At 47.1% G+C, this 13,639-nt stretch overlaps 1 long non-coding RNA gene across 1 annotated transcript; it reads right to left on the reverse strand.

The window, feature by feature from the left end:
• Positions 1 to 9,965: 9,965 nt before the first annotated feature.
• LOC118890138 lies at positions 9,966 to 13,100 on the reverse strand. Its single transcript, XR_005018682.1, has 3 exons — positions 12,962 to 13,100; positions 12,751 to 12,798; positions 9,966 to 11,911 (listed from the first exon to the last, which is right to left on the reverse strand). It is a non-coding gene; the product is annotated as an uncharacterized LOC118890138 (long non-coding RNA).
• Positions 13,101 to 13,639: the final 539 nt, after the last annotated feature.

Raw genomic sequence — 13,639 nt, forward strand, 5'->3', positions numbered from 1 at the left:
GTGCTAGGGCCCTCTCCAGTTGCGGCAAGCGGGGGCCACTCATCACCGCGGTGCGCGGGACTCTCACTATCGCGGCCTCTCTTGGTGTGGAGCACAGGCTCCAGACGCGCAGGCTCAGCAGTTGTGGCTCACGGGCCCAGTCGCTCCGCAGCATGTGGGATCCTCCCAGACCAGGGCTCGAACCCGTGTCCCCTGCATTAGCAGGCAGACTCTCAACCACTGCGCCACCAGGGAAGCCCCCAGAATATCTATTTTTGTTTTTAATTTGATAAAGTTAATTTGTGTATCAGGAACCACAAAATGAGGGCACCCCACAAAATGTGGGCCTGGCCCACATCACAAATCTAAACCTCAATCAGCCCACACTTAACGCCTCACTGTCAAGGAAACCTCACACACACTGGTCACAATCCCCCAACTCAGCTTTAAGTAGCTTACCTTACCTAGAAGATAGGGTCTTCAAGCCTTATAAGGAAATCCCCCACCTCCTGGTCATTCAAGCCCTGTATCCGAATTGCCTCTCCTAACGCCCCTATAAAACTTGCTCCTGCCCCAAATCCCTTGGAAAGAGTGTTCCACTGCTAGTGAGGCCCTGCACTCCCCCAGTCCATGGACTGTTTTCTCTGTGGCAGGTGCGGTGTAAGCTTATGGCCATGCAGCATCTCAACTCTGAGTAGGTCGGCATTTTATTAGGCCCATGTTTTAGAAAAGGAAACTAGTGCTAATAATAACAACAATAGCAACAGAAGCCCCATCAGCTACAACTGTTGCCAGTTATCAGGTACTTATACATCTTAACATTCTGCATTTCATACATCAGCTCATTTAATAGGGCTAATATATAATATATATATTCTTTCCCATATTCTTTTCCATTATGATTTATCACAGGATATCGAACATAGTTCCTTGCGCTATACAGTAGACCTTGTTGTTTATCCATTGTATACGTAATAATTTGCATCTGCTAATCCCAAACTCCCAATCCATCCCTCCCCCACCCCCCTGAGTCTTCACATGACTTTCCCTCTGTGCCTGTCTGTGCCGTAATCTCCTATTCTTAAAGTCATATTGGATTAGGGCCCATCCATATGACCTCATTTTACATTCATTACCACTTTAAAGGCTGTCTCTCCAAATACAGTCACATGCTGAGGTACTGAGGATTAGGACTTCAAAATATGAATTTTGGGGAGCACAATTCAGCCCGTAACAGTGACCCAGCCAGAAGGAGGCAGCTAAGCCCAGAGATTAAATATACTATATTTAGAGTCAGGAACACTAAGGTTGGAATTCTGACTTTACACTTATAATCACTTAGGTATGTTGTTTAATCTCTTGGAGCCCTAGTTCCTTCTTCTGTTAAATGGAAATAAAAATCATTATGGCACTAGTCCTATTAAATGAGATGATGTATGAAATGCAGAATGTTAAGATGTATAAGTACCTGATAACTGGCAACAGTTGTAGCTGATGTGGCTTCTATTGCTATTGTTGTTATTATTAGCACTAGTTTCCTTTTCTAAAAAATGGGCCTAATAAAATGCCGACCTACTTAGAGTTGAGATGCTGCATGGCCATAAGCTTACATCGCACCTGCTATAGAGCAAGATCTCAAAAAAAGTGTGGCCATTATATTCATGGGACAAGAGCCCAGTTTTCCAGGCACTGTGTCTTCCTTTTATCCTACTGAATAGGATCTGATGTAGCAAAATTGTATCTATATTTAATAAAATGCAAATTTTCTTGTCAGGGGAGTTTTAACCAGAAATCTACCTATTTTATGCAGGAGCTCATATTTAAGTTATTAAAACCTGAAATGATATTTTAGTTATTAAAACACAGGAGAATGCACACCTTAGAAAATTATTCAGCTAAAGGGAGGTGAGATCTGTATTCTGAATTACATAGCAAAGAAGTGTTCAGGTTCAATGTGGGTGATTAACCGTTTGATACCTTGTCAAGCTTTGACAAGTTCTCCCTCTGTTTTTTTTATGTCTCTCACTATGTCTTGTGTAATTAAGAAACGGTGCTGAGTTCTTGTCATCCACCATTAAGGACTAGTCATAGATAGTTTCATAACATCTGCTTCTTGCAACCTTCTAATTATCCATAAAAATCTGGCAGAGGGACCTGACAGTTTATCTGGAACACAGAATATGAATACAAAATAGGGCGCTTTGTTTCTCGCTATAGAGTATGGTGTAAAACAGTTTCTCTCTAACCTCTTATTTTGCATGCAGCTATGTTGCCTGCTCAAATCAGATCTAGGTGCATGTCTTCTCAATAAAGACTCAATTTTGAAAAGCATCTTCTGACAAAATGAATGTGGGTCAGGAATATGTTAATGGTGCTGTGTCAGAATCTGCTGTCAGGCGCTGCCCCAATATTCTCTTTGCAACCCAGCCAGATGCTGTTTCTTCTGTTATTTCCTGCCCGTACTTGCAGGCTTGGAAGCCATCTATGCCCTGATAGAAAGCACTGAGGGACTCGACTGGGCCAGACACTTGCCTCCAGCAAGGTCAATTCTTAGCCTCCTGTTGCTTGTTTCTTGTGGTGGGTATGTTTCTTGCCCACTAACCTGTCTGGCTTTCCAACTCATTGTCTCACCTTTACTCAGGGAAATGCATCTTCCTGAACCCCTACACTGTGTGTGTTTGGTCTGCTTAACCACTACTTTATTCTGATTATCAGTCACAATGTGTCTTCCCTCTGCCTATGTATATCTCCAACATCCATTTGGATCCAGGGATGATTTGCCCTTTGGAATCCACACTTGCCTCTCTGCCCATTGTGTTTTAGACTCCTACTTTGTTGAGGCCTCTGGGTTTTTTGTGTGTCTTTAATCTCCTCTGGCTGTGACCTCGCAGTCTTTCCTCAGCTCTCCTGGTCCTGCTGTCTTTCATTCTCTCAGTGTCCGACTACCAGTGAGATGTAAAAAAATACTCCTATTCCTATTTATCATTAACTGAGTACTTCTTGTACCTACAATGACTTTGAGAGATAAGGAACATGATTTGCTTTGTAATTATTTTGTCAGCTGAAGCACAGATAGGTTTATTATTTTACTTAAGGCCGCAGACTCTGGATTTGAACCCAAATCTGTCCTGCTTCAGCTTGAGTTCTTTTTGAATCTCATTGATTTCCTGAGCCAACATAGTACTGCTCAGAAGAGTCATTTATCTGTGGTATTCACTTCTCCAGTAAACGCTGAGAAAGTAACTTAATATAATAAGTACACTTTTATAAATATATATGATATTAAATATTTAATTTTTGAATTTTAACAGCTCTATGGTCCCACTGTTACAAAAAAATGAATTGAGGCATTGAGTTTCAGGGTGTTGATAAGTCCACGTGGTAATTAGGCAAGAGAGCAGAAAGTTCTTAGCACAGTAACAGAGTGGCTTGTTGAAAGTAACACTAGTTTACAAGGTGGGAGGACTAGGTCAGTTCAAAGTCTGGCCCAGAATCTTAATCTTTGGTAAATTATCTGACTTCTTCCTTCATCTTCAAAATTGCTCACTAAGTTTAGCTCTGAGTTTTCTGGCAGCCAAAGTATACTCATGGTTCCTAGTTCCAGATCAGTGGTCATGGGCCAAGATCCTTGAAGGTGCTTCCTCTTAGTTCCTGGGTCCCAAAGATTTTATTCATAGTAACGTACCTCGTATATTAGGCGTTGGAGGTACCATTACTATTCTAAACTGCTGTGGGTTCTTTGAATTGGGATCACCTGGGCCATTCTTACGTCCAGAAAAGACCCCAACTTCTTCATCACATGTCAGAGTCTGGGTTGCCATGACAAGCCCAAACCACCCTTCTGCCCTCTGTGGCTCTCATGTGTCCTGGGAGTGGCTAAGACGCCAGGGACTTGAAAGAAAAACCAGAGGAAAAGGAGCAAAGGAAAGCTGAGAAGTGGGTTCTGGCCCTTTGCTGAACTGAGAGGCATGGTGTTGGGGGAACTGGCTTTGAATCTCAAGCCCTCTAGTTCTCTGCTATTCCAAGTGTAGGCCTGGCGCCACAGTGGCATCGCCTGGGAACTTATTCAAAATGCAGACCTCAGGCCCCACCCTACATCTGCTGAATCATTTTTACAAGATTCCCAGGTGCCTTGTGTGCACATTCAAGTTAAAGAAGCACTGCTGGTTTATTAACCCATAGAAACATTGAAAATTAACCTCCAAGGGGCGAGACATGTTTAATAGACCCCGCTTGGAGGGGCCCAGGGAAGTTGCTGCCATTATTGGCATGGGCTGGACTGAGGAAGGAAGGACTCTGGACCAAATTACAGTAGATAAAGCAACTTAGCTAAACGCCAGGCCTTCAGGAGGGCAAAGGGGAGTGCTGTGGACTTTTGAGGTGAGGCCATTAACAGCTGGATTATAATGCAACGTGCCATAAAGGTTTAGTGATGAAACATAATTGATATGGTTATGTTATAAAAAAGGAACACTTTCTTTGTTCCAGGCTCTCTTTCTTAGAAAGCAAATGGTCTGGGCTAAGGTAATGAGACAAAAGGAACAGGTTCTGTGTAAACATTTCCATTTCTTTTTTTAGCCTGCCTTTGTCCAGCTGCTGGTGAGAACCTCCCTGGTACTGGCACCTAGCAGGTAAGCAGTCTCCAGCCAGTACCCTCATACTCTGAGATCAGCTGGGCACTCTAGGAGGGAGTGGTGATCTGAGAGCCAGGCGCCTGGCAGGTCCGAGTGGCATAACAGCCCCACTCCCATCTGTGAAAACCCTTGGGGAATGAGCCCCAGCGGGGGGATGGCACGCTTGCTGTCAGAGCTGCAGTCTCTTTACTGGGACCTCCATGTCATGGCTTCAGCACAAAGCTGCTCCTCAAACCTCAGCCTCCGGCTTCAGGGTACTGAGCTCAGAGCCATCGCAACCTCCTTGCTGATGGTCTGCTTGCTATTTCTTGATGTCTTTCTTGATTCATCTCTTGAATGTTCCACTTTCTTGGGAGCTGAAACCATTTTTTCTTTATTAGGTCTTCACCAGTTTCTTTTTCCCTCATACTTTCCACTTGCCCCTGGGAAAATAGAGTGAAAATTTGAAATGGCACTTATCCTGGAAAAGCGGTTACTTACTTCGGATTTATGCCACGCCATTTTGAAAAAAAAAGAAGGAATCCTCAAGGCCTTAAGGTACGACACATGCACTGAATGTGAAGCTAAAAAGCGAAAACTCGCCTAAAATGAAGATGATGGGAGGAAGAGATAACTGTTCTAGAAGCCGAGGTGGCTTGTAGTTGGGACTAAATTGCACAGTGAACTCAACACTGGATTGCTGGCAGCCAAAGGTGTGCATACAGTTACTTATTCCTGGTTGGCAGACACAGGGCAAGCTTCTCAAGGGTACTTGTCTTGTTACTGAAGTTACAATGGTAAATACTATTTTTGAATCCTTACGTTTTACTGGACACTTGCTGAACCCTTTGCATGCATTATCCTATCTCATCCTCACACCAGCACCAAGGAATGGGAGAGAGTAATAGTCCCGTGTGTGAACTCCAGGGCCCGGGAGCCCAGGGTTGCTGCTCAAAAACTGGGTGGCCTTGGACAAGTCCCTTACCCTCTCTCTGTTTCACTTTTATGATGATAAAACTGAAATATCAATCATACCTTATAAGGTGATTGTGAGCATTAAATGATTTAATATACGCAAAGCATGCAGTGTCTGGCCCTTAGTAAGTACTTGCCATTATTATCATTATTTCCACTTGACAGATAGGGAAATTGGGTCTTAGAGAGGTTAAGCGTCTGGCCCAAAGTCCCCTAGCCAGATCACATTGGCACCAGATCTAATCTGACCCCTCTTAAGTACTCCACACACTGACTCAGAAACCTCAGCCTGCTGCCAGCAATGCACTTGGGTGCAAATAAGGAATCGTATTAGCCTTAAGCAGTCAATGTTTGATTAACTTTGGTGAGAGTTTCTCATCTATAGATTACCTTCTGGGGAACTTCTCCCAACTGTTCAGCAAGATGAGGCCTCTGGGATGGTATCTCCTTTCAACATGACTTTAAGTAAATTTAAAATAATAAGAGAGTTGTATTGCAAATCATAGTGTATATTTGTTTATTTATAGATTCCAGTTACTTATATTTATTCCTAGCCAAATACTTCCCCAGTACAGTTGAACATAGCAGAAACATAGGTGGGTATCTACCCAATTGCTACTATATTTAAAGTCCACTTCAATTCCACATACCCTAGTAGCAGCTTGCCTTGTTATTTCCCATGATCTCCGAGGGTGCACAAGTCTCCTTAGACCTGTAGTGATGCTTGAGAGCCAATGTGGGTGTAATTCCCCTATTCACCACCAGGTGTCCCACCCAGCCCTGCTATCTGACACGCATCAAGGAAAAATGGCCTTCTTCACCCCTCCAAAGGGGAAAAAGGAATCGAGGGGGGACGGAGGCGTTGTGGGGAGGAGGGGGGGGAGACTGTGACGAGTCTTCTAGAAGCTGCTCCTTGCCTCCGGACAAAGGTAGTTTTTTGCATTGTTTTTCTTTGATGCATAGTGTCTCTCTCCAGAATGCCTATAGTCAGTTCCCTACAATTTAGGAAGCTTTTATTTCCACTAATGAACTGGTGTCTGGCCAGCCCTTTGCATTTCTGAGTTTGAGTCTGAGGCTGCTGCCTGCCTGCATTGTCTTCCTTTTGTCTGAAAGCCCCTGACAGGCTCTCATCCCTCTGTGGGCTCTTTCTTTCAGGGTCTAATTTAAAAAGAGTTAAGGGAGGTACTGATTCCTCCTCACGTCCTTAATCAGAGGAGGTCAAAGACGGGAATCAGTGTGTGACTATGGCACGGACTAGCACTCTTGTAAACAGTAACCTAATTCGTCCCTGATAGTAGTATTACCTTGACAGAAAGACTTCTTCTTCACTTTCAAATGAAATTGTCATTTGCTTCTCTGGGGGCAGGGGAGGGGACACGGGGAGGGGGGTTGGAAGGAGGAGGGGTAAGGGGATTTGGATCCACTGACTTTTAAGAACTAGGGACTTTTTTTTTTTTTTTAAAATTTTTTTTTATAGCTACTTTTATTTTTATTTATTTATTTATTTTTGGCTGTGCTGGGTCTTCGGTTCGTGCGAGGGCTTTCTCTAGTTGCGGCAAGCGGGGGCCACTCTTCATCGCGGTGCGGGGACCGCTCTTCATCGCGGTGCGCTGGTCTTTCACTATCGCGGCCCCTCCCGTTGCGGGGCACAGGCTCCAGACGCGCAGGCTCAGTAGTTGTGGCTCACGGGCCCAGCTGCTCCGCGGCATGTGGGATCCTCCCAGACCAGGGCTCGAACCCGTGTCCCCTGCATTAGCAGGCAGATTCCCAACCACTGAGCCACCAGGGAAGCCCAAGAACTAGGGACTTTTAAAATTCCAGAATAAATCTCTTATCTTTTGCAGGTGCTTGGCTGCTTGTCTGTTATCAGTCCTCCCTCCCTTCTTCCTTTCTTTTGGAGGACCACAGAGAGGGTCAGGGTTAGGGTCCGGATGAGAGCTCTGAAGCCACGTGGTTTTTCCCTCTGACACTGCCGTCTGCACTGGGGCTCTCTGCAGACCCCTGTCCATCGTTGTAGGTCACTCCCACAGACCCTAGACATTTACCACAGACCCGAGGCATCCAAAAGGATGCAGTTCTCTGAGCTGTCTGGCAAACGGTGGCCCAGATTGTAGCTTATTCTGTGACTGAAGCTTCACCCGGGGATCTGCCGAGAACGTGAATGGGATTTCTTTATTTAGCACCGGCTTTAGGATATTTCAATGTGGGATATTTCTTCCATAAAGGACCGTGATAACAAAGACCAGACTACAGCCCTAGGGGAGCAGGTAGCTTCTGTCTCATTATATGCATGGCTTTTACTGTTGGGAGAGCCTTTTGCCAGTACACATTTTCTCGTGAACTAGGAAACCGGAGCCCGGGTGTGATGTATTATTGATAGGATTGTAATTTACTCTTCTCAGGTTGTATCTACAGTGTATACCATTTGCACAAACTATGAAATTACCAGTGGTTGTATATATTTGTCTGTTCAGGTTTGGCTTAATTATATTTGCCTTTTGCCTCAATAAAAGATCATGAACAAAGCGAGCAGGGCAATATTATTTGTTGTTGCAGGGGAATTTTGATTAAATCATTTTCTCTGTGTTGTGTTGTGGCGAGCCATGCTTTGCAATGAAGATATGGGACATCAAATAGCGGGGGCTGGATGGGGAAGATGGATGGGGCAGTTCGCTCCGGCTCACAGCACATGCTGCCTTCCCTGGCAGGTTGCTCCGGGCTGGCTCATGCTCCTTCTGAATGGGAAATTAACCATCCTGCCCGTGCTGCACCAGCAGGGGGAGGGGGCAGTTCAGACTCTGTGTCCCTGATGTGAAGATGGCGTTGGAGTGCGATTTGGGGTATGGAGACCCAATAGTGCATCACGCAGAGCTCTGTGTAGTCACAGCACTGTGCCCTGGCTGGTGTTTGACAGTTGGCCCTCTGGTCACTGTTTTTAGTTCCATTCCCCACTTGAGCCAGGTGACACACACACACACACACACACCATCTTTCTTCCTTTAAAAAGATTCCAGGTGGTAGGGCTCAAACCAAGCTGCAAATGAAAATGCCCCATCACTCCGCTTTGTGCCCTTTTCTCTTCCTTCAGGACCTTGAATGGAAGGTATTTGCTGGTTCATTAGCCCTGAGTCCTCTGACCCTGTTTCCAACTCCATTCCCCGCATAATTTTTATGGGTAAACACGTCTTCAAAAACCACCTGTGGCTTGGCCTCCTCATTCTTTTGTTGTCCATGAGCCTCAGAATGAAGGGCCGAGGGTGACAGGGAAGGGATTTTGAATCCGTTTGAATTTGAAGCAGGACAATATTTTGGAGAAATGCTTATTCCTCTTGGCTCCTGCCCTCAGTCTGGGAGCCCTTTATTCCTGAGGGGCGGAGTCCCAGGAAGGGGTGGAGGGGTGAAGAGACCCCTCCCCTCAGAGGTCACTGGCTGGGGGAGGGGGCTTGGATACCCAAGTGACAGGCATCCATCTGTAAAGCTGGACTCTCCTTTATAGCCGGCTCCTAAGAAAAACACCATTCGGCCAAGCCAGGGGCATCTATTGACTTTTACCGTTTGGGGCACATTCTGGAGGTGAAAACCAGTTTTTCTGAAGTCTTGTCAGAGCCAGGCTTTGTTCAGACTTTGCCTCTTTAGCGGACTGGCTCCCTGAAGGAGCCCCTGTTTACCTGAGGAAGGGGCAATTCACAGAAAGGCTTGGGCATCTCCTCAGTAACTGGGTGGGACTTCCTTCGGACTTAGGGACCCACCCTCTTCCCCACAACCTTCTTCTTCCCTACAGAAGAGATGTGGAGAAAAAAAAAAGGCAAATCACACAGGACTGTAAAGCCAATGAAATCAATGCTAAATCTATCAAAGCAAATCATAGACCCTGACAGCTGAGAAGTATTATTTGTTTTTTTTCCCTTCCAGATTTCCACCAAGCCTGGTGTTTTAATCATGTCTTGGGGAGAAGAGACCCATATAAGGGCAATTACAATTGGTAAATGATTAAATGTTAGACCTGACATTTTTATGTGTCAAATATGTTGAAGTGCATTAACCTTTACAGAATTTACACCCGTACTATATGAGATATATCTTGTATAGCATCTCAAATATCTGCAATCTGCCCTCACTTAAATCTTACTTACATTTATTTTATTACAATATAAGTGGGTTTTAAACATCTTAATAGAGTTTTTTTAGCGCATTCTGCAGGTCCTGCTGGCACTGCATGGAGGCTGAGGGCAGTAGGGTTCCTTGCTGATTTCAAACAGTGTTCCAGCCACCTGCCTGGGGAACCCAAGGAGAGCAGGGATTCTGTGCCGGTTGTTCAAGCCCATGTCTCCGTTTTAGCTCAAAGGGGAGGTGACTTAGAAGGCCAGGGAGTCCGCATCCAACAGCATGAATCACAGAGACAGAAAACTTTTAATTTTTATGAGTTACAGAAAACACACACGTCCATAGCATCCATTTTAGAAAGAATAAGCAGATCCCATCTGTGGTGCTTTTGCCAATCTGCCCATCGCCCATCCCATCTGCGGAAGGATACGCACAGCAGATGTCTGCATCTCTCACACCTCTCACTGGGCCTTTCCTTTTCCAAGTCAGAGCTACTGTTGCAGCTGCTCTGGTGTCAGCTCCACGCCTCCTGAACTTCACTCCACTGAAATCTGGTTGGGTATGAGACAGACTCCGGTGGAATGAAGGACAAGAGAAACACATGGACTGTTTGAGGTCTTTTTCTCAGAGGGTGGGCCACGTGGCAACCCCGGCCTCTGCACGCAGGGTTGTTGCCTGGCCGAAAGCCTTCAGGATCTTTGAATCACAGACTTGGGAGGTGTGGGAGATCTGAGTACTCACATCTTCCCCAGGATCACTTCCTCCCAGGAGCTGCAGAGATCCAGCTCACCAAGGCCCCCCTGTGTCTGCAGCACCGAAGATGCTGAGTGGTGGGGATGGCCTGCGGGACTGGGACCCTTGCCGTTTCTTGCCCTGGAAGCAGCCGTTCCACACCAGTCCGTGTGGAAACTTCTCTGCGTTTACCTAGCTGGACGCTGGTCGTCCTCCCCTTTGGTCTGTGTCGCCCTGCGTGTGCCATAACTGAGCTTGGTCCTGGCTGCAGAAGGCAGGTGTTCTGAAATTGCTTTAGAAGAATCCATCTACTGTGCACTTGCCTACCAAGGTGGTGGAAGGCAGGGGTGGGGGCGTTCCTCTCCAGAACACACTGTCCAGAAAGCGTGAGCAGCACTTGGCAGGCCCGTTTGCGGGTGCGAAATGGGAGGAAGAACGGCCGGCCGGGGCCAGGCGCCCTTGACGGGGCTGGGGGAGGAGGGCACATGAGGGTGAGGCTTCTTGCTCTCACTCCTACAGACTCATCTAGGACGGCCACTTACCAGGGGCCCCCCATGCTTTCCCAAACCTGCCTGGAAATAGCACCACTACATCTTCTCCAGGCTTGGGGAAGTGGAATGTGGAGAGGGAGACCATAACCTGGGTTTCAGAGACCGATAAACAGAGAGGATGGAAACCCTCTGAGAGCTCTCTGTCCTCCTAAAAAGAAATGCCATCCACCCGTTGCTGTGTAGTTACTGCCCCACCCCTTCCTCGCTGTGTTCAGACGTGCCCTGGGCTCAGTGTAAGCCCCATAAAAGGCTGTTCTCAGCACTGACTTGCAGACTGGGTGAGTTAGGGCAGATCCACCCTGTTGTTTGGAATACTTTCTTCCTGGAGCTTGTTCTGGCCCGAAGCAGGGAGGCAGCAGCTTGTAACGTGGCTCCCCACCCCCGTCCAACCACCCGGGCATTGGGCATCTCAAAAAGGCTCTTCAACAAGGGCTCGGGGTTCCAGCTATTGCTGAGGCAGAGCCCCACTTTCCTTGCTCAGGGCGAACACAGGGTGTGCTGGGGGCAGGGATCTGGGTACCGGGAGGAAGGAGGCTGGCCCATCCTCTCCCATCAGCCTTCTTCGTAAGTACTCATGGTTCTCGATCATGAGAGAGAAATGTGCCCCACTTGCGAATGATCTAGATGATATGGTCCCCCTGCACTGTCTTTGAACCATTTCATAGTTAAAGGAAGAAAGAGACCAACCTGTTTGGCTCTGATAAATGATGGCAGGCGATGATGGGAGGAAATAGCTCTGGGATGGAAGGATTCTTTGCTTTCTCTCTGGATTTCAGCCCAAGTCAGAGAGCACAAGGGACAATTCCTCTCCCTCCAGAACCCCCTTACCCCACTCTTACCCCTCCCAACATGCACCGTCCACCAGATTCTTCAAATCCTCAATCGGAGTGTGCAGAGAGCATCACCCTCATATGGGGTCCTTAACGTCCAGGGTGGATACTCCAGCGATGGCAGAGTCTGTAAAAGCACTTTAACTGTGAACGGCCGTGCGAATAGGAGGTAGCACTGATATTAGAGAGCCCAGAAAAGGCAGGCCCTTCCCTTATCACCCTCCCCTCACCCTACAGACCTGCAGCTGCAACAAGACAGACAGGAAAGGACGAGCTGAAACCTGTATCAGGAAACTTGACCCACTCTGGACCCCATACCTCAAGTTCAAGATTCTTCTGCCCAATATGTCTTCACCAACTTGATGTCCCAGTGACCTTTGCCTTGGCCACTTGCAGTGTGGGGTTTATTTAGAGAAGCAAACCACACATGTATTTGGCTATAGAGTAAGTTCATCCCCTGACTGCCCTCCTGTGCTGCCCAACCGCCTTCAGGACTGTGCCTTAAATAACTTCCTAATAAAACCAACTTGGACATGAGAACCAAAGAATGGAACCCAGGTCCTGAATCTCCTGTTAGGGCTGCACCCTCTAGCCCAGGACTGAAAAGCCAGTCAACCCCCTGTTCCTCTAATTGGGTAAAATTCCACGAAACCAGACAGAACTGCAATCATGGTACTTAACTGATTAGCTCCCACCTCACCACGCCAGTTCCCATTATCAGTGAGATTTATTGCCTGGGATCCCTGGCAGTCTCCAAGAGAACATGGAACTGACTGGGGTTTTGGTGAAAATACAGCAGGTTCAGTTCTTTTAGCCTTGGGGGAAGTTGATAATCAACTTCCAGTGACTGTGGCTTTTTCCACAGCTCACTCTCTTCTCTTTTTGCCCAATGATTCTCCTGATGGAGCCTCTTGGCTTTGGTTTTCCAATGCCCCCCACCCCCCAATCCGGAGATTTCAGACTCACCTGTCAGTATGAGTGTCTGTACCTTCAGGTAACAGGGCCTCCTTTGAGCTTGATTCAAAATAATACATAGATTTTTTTCATAAGATAATTCAGAACAAAGAGATGGCTGGAGACTCGTGCGTATGAGAGGAAGAAAAGGAATTCCAAGTCTTGGAATGTTCTTTCACTCCTAAGGTTTGAGGACTGGGAATAAGAAACGAGGAGCACTTACTGTATAAAATGTCCAGCTGAGCGGGCCCATGCAGAACAGAAATGGGTCCTGAGAGCAGGTGAGGGCCGGTCCTGAACAGTCACTTTACCTTTAATTAAAAAAGCATATGAAAGCAGAGGAAAGGGGAGATTGAGTAGAGGGGAGCAAATTCAGCCAGAAAGAAAGAGTTTGGAGTATAGTGGGGCTCAGTTGAACTTTCAGCACAGGCAATAAAAGAGAGAGAAGCCGGTTTTTCCAAGGCAAAGGTGAAGAAGTAGGACTCAGCCCCTTTCAAGGAGGTGGTGCTAATTCCACACTTTATTTATGCACCTCTCCGCCAAGCTTCGGGTTACCTGCGGAGCCCGCCCAATGCGGAGAGGCCTGGGCTGCTGGCTCCACCTCTCGGCACCCACATCCCCTGGGGGCCAGGAATGGCGAGGCCCTTCTGCACCTAACCTCGCTTTCTTACTGTTCCGTAAGCACCAGAAAAGGGAGGGGAGGTCTCTATCCTTGGAGAGACTCAGGTGATCTGAGTGCTGTTCCTGGTCTCCCAGAAACCTGGGGAAGGAAGAAAGGGAATCTCAGATCTTATCTCGGCTAGGAGGGGCCGTGTGTGTGTGTGTGTGTGTGTGTGTGTGTGTGTGCGCGCGCACACGTGTGTGCGCGCACGCGCGCCGCAGGTAGTGGAACTGGATGGCC

The sequence above is a fragment of the Balaenoptera musculus genome, chromosome 1 (genome assembly GCF_009873245.2).
Source record: "Balaenoptera musculus isolate JJ_BM4_2016_0621 chromosome 1, mBalMus1.pri.v3, whole genome shotgun sequence".
NCBI lineage: Eukaryota > Metazoa > Chordata > Mammalia > Artiodactyla > Balaenopteridae > Balaenoptera > Balaenoptera musculus.